Source organism: Mytilus trossulus, chromosome 9 (genome assembly GCF_036588685.1).
Source record: "Mytilus trossulus isolate FHL-02 chromosome 9, PNRI_Mtr1.1.1.hap1, whole genome shotgun sequence".
In the NCBI taxonomy this organism is placed as follows: Eukaryota; Metazoa; Mollusca; class Bivalvia; order Mytilida; family Mytilidae; genus Mytilus; species Mytilus trossulus.
In genome coordinates this window covers 61,446,747-61,452,361 of record NC_086381.1, presented here as the reverse complement: position 1 = coordinate 61,452,361, position 5,615 = coordinate 61,446,747, and positions in this window count along the sequence as shown.

Here is a 5,615-nt window from a genome sequence, read left to right as displayed (position 1 = left end):
AGTCGTCACAAATGTTACTAAAAAATCACTCTCTCCAAATCCATTACAATATAGACAAAGTAATGCAGAAAAGTATCAAGTTGATAGAAAATCTGAGGTCACTTCTAAGAAAATGAAAGTTGATGAAAACCAGACAACTGGCTCGATTTACAATTTGGGCGACTGCAATACTGAATCAAAAGGTTTATCTAAAGCTGAAAAAGAAAGGATCAAGTACTGGACAGATGACACATTTAGAGCTAGAAAAACTAATACATTAAAAAGAAAATACTGGGAGAATGAAGGAATACGTTCCAAAAAATTATGTTTAGGCATTAAAAAATACAAAGAAAATGAAACATACAGATTGAATTTAATACAAGCAGGTATTCAAAAATATCAAGACGATGAAGAATACAGGGATGCTTTAATAGAATCAGGAATTTATAAGTATCAAGAAGACAGGGGTTACAAAGATGCTTTAATACAATCAGGAATTAATAAATATAAGGAAGACCAGGTTTACAGAGATGCTTTAATACAATCAGGAATTCAAAAATATCAAGAAGATCCTGAGTACAGAGAAACTTTGAAACAAGCTAGTATAGAAAAGTATAAATCAGATGATAAGCACAAGGAACATGTTAAACAAACAAGTATACACAAGTATAAAGCAGATGAAAATCACAAGGAACATGTAAAAAAAGCAAGTATACAAAAGTATAAAGAGGACGAAAGTCACAAGGAACATGTGAAACAAGCCAGTATACAAAAGTATAAAAAAGACGAAAGTCATAAGGAACATGTGAAACAAGCAAGTATACAAAAGTATAAAGAAGACGAAAGTCACAAGGAACATGTAAAACAAACAAGTATACACAAGTATAAAGCAGATGAAAGTCACAAGGAACATGTAAAAAAAGCAAGTATACAAAAGTATAAAGAAGACGAAAGTCACAAGGAACATGTGAAACAAGCCAGTATACAAAAGTATAAAAAAGACGAAAGTCACAAGAAACATGTAAAACAAGCAAGTATACAAAAGTATGCAGATGATGATGCACACAAAATTAAGATTAAACAACAAACATCAGTACGTCGTAAAAATCTTCAATTAGAAAACAAGCAAATAACTGAGGTAATAAGAAAATTTAAAGATGAAGTTAACAAAGGTCCAGAATGTGTTTGTGCTTGTTGTTTGAGGCTTTTTTTTTAAAAACAAGTACAGATTTGCAAAAAGGATTATTACGATAATTCTATATTTGATTTAGTTACAACAGATAAATACCAACACAAATGTACAGATGATTGCAAGACAAATTGTGCTTTTGAAGGAACATGTAGAACAAGTTTGTGGATCTGTTATACTTGTCATCGTAAAATGTTGAAAGGTAAAATACCTGCTGATTCCTTTTCAAATAGTCTATTACTAGAAAATGTTCCAGTAGAGTTAAAACAGCTTAATTCAATTGAGCAACAACTTATTGCCCAGAACATTCCTTTTATGAAAATAATGGCTTTACCAAAAGGAGGACAAAAAGGTGTTCATGGACCTGTAGTGTGTGTGCCATCTGATTTGAAAAAAGTAACTTCCACATTACCCAGATCTGAAAATGAAAGTCTATTACTGAAAGTTAAGTTAAAGAGAAAGCTAAGCTACAAAGGATATGACAAATATCAATTTGTAAGACCAAAGCATTTAGAGCAAGCTCTTTTGTATTTAAAAGATCAAAACATATGGTATAAAGATGTGGCTATCAACAATGAATGGATTAATCCAATTCCTGAATTAAATGATGATCAAGTAGAAAAGGATGAATCTGAATCTGATCATACTGAGCTAGTGAGGGAAAATAAAAAAGAGGAAGAAAAAACTAAAACAACGTCCTCTACAACAGGCAATGAAAAAGAAATTGAAAGCGAACCTGTTAGCTACATTGATGATAGATTACGTGGTGTTCAGTTAGATACTTGTTTACAACCTGCTGATATTGGACAAGAGGCTTTAGATTTATGCTTTGACCAAGTTTTTAACCTTGCTCCAGCAGAAAATAACAGTCCTCTTAGTGTTCTCCAAGAATCAGGAATTGAAGCTAAAACTTTTCCTGTACATTTTCCAACAGGAAAAAATACATTTGATGAAATCCGTAATGAAAAACTGACCATTGGAAGGTACTTTAATCTTCGATTGATGAGTGTTGAAAACAGGTTTGCAAGGGATACATCCTACATATTTTTCAGTCAATATTTAACAGAACTCAACAGTGTGATTTCAAATGTACAGATATCTCTCAGAAAAGAATGCCCTTTTTCTAAAGAGGGAAAGAAAGTTACTGGAGAAATGCTGTGCAATAAGGAAACCTTGAAAGAGCTGTTTAAAAAAGATGAAGCTATTAAGTATTTAAAACCTATTAGAGGAACTCCCCCATACTGGCAAAGTTCACAGAAAGATATATTTGCAATGATCAGACAGTTAGGTGTGCCAACATTCTTCTGTTCTTTTTCATCAGCAGACTTCAGATGGTCAGAAATTGTTAATACAATATTAAAACAACAGGGTGACATGAGAAATACGGAAAATATGACATGGGATGAAAAATGTAAAGTTCTTTGTAGCAATCCTGTTACAGCAGCAAGAATGTTTAATCATAGATTTAATACATTTCTAAAGGATGTTATCATGTCAGAAGCTGAACCAATAGGGAAAATAATTGACTATTTTTACAGAGTTGAGTTTCAACAAAGAGGTTCTCCTCACACCCATTGTTTGTTTTGGGTAGAAAATGCTCCAAAATATGGTGAAGATGACAATGAAGAAGTTATGAGTTTTATTGACAAGTATGTTACATGTGAGATACCAGATGAAAATGTAGATAAAGAATTACATGACATTGTTATGGAAGTACACCAACACAGCAAAAATCATTCAAAAACCTGTAAGAAAAAAGGAACAGTATGTCGTTTTAATTTTCCAAGACCTCCTTCAACTAAAACATTCATCTCTGAACCAAGTAAACCAGATAATGAAAATAAAAAGGACGAAAAAGTAGCAAAAGAAATATTGTCTGGCTTGTGGACAGTTATAAAAGAGCATGAAGATAAAAACTTAGATGTATCTGAAATTTTCAAAAAGACAGGTCTTACTCAAGAAAGCTTTGAAAAGTATTTTCGTTTCATCACCAATCGAAACACAGTAGTTCTTAAACGTGAGCCAAATGAAATTTACACCAACCAGTATAATCCACATCTTTTAAGGGCTTGGAATGCAAACATGGACATACAATATATTTTGGATGCATTTTCCTGTGTTGTATACATTATAAGTTACATAAGTAAATCTGAGCGAGAACTAGGATTACTCCTCCAACAAACCAAAAATGAAGCTGAAGAAGGAAATTTAAATGCACAACAGACTATGAAAAAAATTGGAACTTCATACTTACACCATAGAGAGGTTAGTGCACAAGAAGCTGTTTTTAGAGTTACTGGATTAAGATTAAGAGAATGTTCTAGAAAAGTAGAATTTATACCTGTTGGTGAAAATCCATGTAGAATGAGCATACCTCTGAAAGACCTAGAGAAACAACAAAGTTATAAATCTTCCAACAGAAAAAGGAGTAATAGTGACAGTGCAGATGAAAATGATGATGAAAATAAAATATGGATGAACAATTTAGTTGATAGGTATAAAGGTAGACCACACATTGATATGTTTATTAAAATGTGCCTTGCAAGGTTCGGTTCTGAATACAGTGTGTTAGGAGAGTCACAGTTACCCCAGAAAATTAATGAAGAAACAACCTTCAAACTTGATGGCAACCTAGGACATATTAGAAAGCGCACAAGAACCTCACCGGCAGTTATCAAATATCCACGTTTCTCACAGGAAACTTCACCTGAGAAATACTTCCAAAGCATTTTGCAACTCTTTTTACCATACAGGCATGATGAACAGTTAAAACCTCCACTATTTGATACATATGAAAATTTCTTCACTTGTGGTAGAGTTAAGTTTCCAGGGGATAATACTTTGACTTCTGTAAAGGAATTTGTTATCAAAAACATGGCAGATTTTGTGAAAACTGGTCAAGAGTTAGAGGACGCAGAAAATCAATTGCATGAAATAGATCCAAAAGAAGATGCATGGTGTTAATTATGTCCAGAATCAGAACTGAACAGAAGAGAATGTATTGATGAAGGGAAAGTAACAAGTGTGATTGAAGAAGATTTGTCAGAAGCAACAATACCCGATTTGAATAATGAAAAGAGCTCATCATCTGTTGGAACTAATCTGCTGTCAGTTGCCCTCACAAAAAATGAAATTATCCCAAGACTCAGAAGTTTGAATGTGAAGCAGAGACAAATTCTCTATAAAGTGAGAGATTGGTGCATTCAGAAAGCAAATGGAAAAACACCAAAGCCTTTACATGTATTCATTACAGGAGGAGCTGGAACGGGTAAAAGTCACTTGATCAAGTGTATACAATATGAAGCAACTAGAATTTTAGCACAAACTTCAGAGAATCCAGATGATCTCACAGTTCTATTAACAGCTCCAACTGGAACAGCTGCATTTAACATCCACGGATTGACAATTCACAGTGCTCTCGGCATTTTCAAATCACTTTCACCTGACCACGCAACTCTAAGTGAAGACAAAATTAATTCGCTCCGAACTAAGTTAGAAAACTTACAGATCTTGATTATTGATGAAATTTCAATGGTCAACAAAAAGTTGTTGTTTTTCGTTCATGAGAGACTCAGACAAGTGAAAAAAAGACCAGACAATTGTTTATTTGGAGGTGTCTCAGTAATTGCAGTTGGTGATTTTTATCAGTTACCACCTGTTAGAACAAAAAGGGTAGACAAATTGTATGTAGATGATCCCTCGAATCCTTCAAATCAGTTATGGAATGGTTTGTTTGAAATTGCTGAATTAGACGAAATAATGCGTCAACGTGAGGATGGTTTGTTTGCAAAACTATTTAACAGACTGCGTGTAAAGCAGAAAAATGAAAGTTTGTCATACTCTGATAAAGATACTTTAAAACAATGTATTGGTGATGGTCCTGATGAAGTGTTACACATATACTCAACAAATGCAGAGGTTGATACTTTTAACAAGGAGATGATTTTGAAATTGTGTACAGAATCAAAATTAATTGAAGCAGAAGACTATGAAAAAAACAAAACATCAGGAAAATTGACCCTAAAAAAAATCCATTGTACAAAGTCAGATGTCTGTCTTCCAATATCTATTCTTTTAGCTGAGGGAGCAAGAGTAATGCTTATCAAGAATGAGGACACAGCAGATGGTTTAGTAAATGGAGTAATGGGAACAGTAATTTCTATCAAAGACTACTCACCTAATTCACTCCCAAGTGCCATATTTGTTCTCTTTGACAATGAAAGAGTTGGAAAAAATGCAAAGTTACAAAAAATCATCTGCGGAAAACGCTGCGTTGGATTAAAGCCTTCAAGTGAAGACATTCCTTTAAGTACCTGTGTACGTAAACAGTTCCCATTGAAACTAGCCTGGGCTTGCACTATTCATAAAGTTCAAGGGTTGACAGTTGAAGAATGTGTTGTTGATTTGAATAAATGTTTCACTTATGGTCAAGCATATGTTGCCCTTA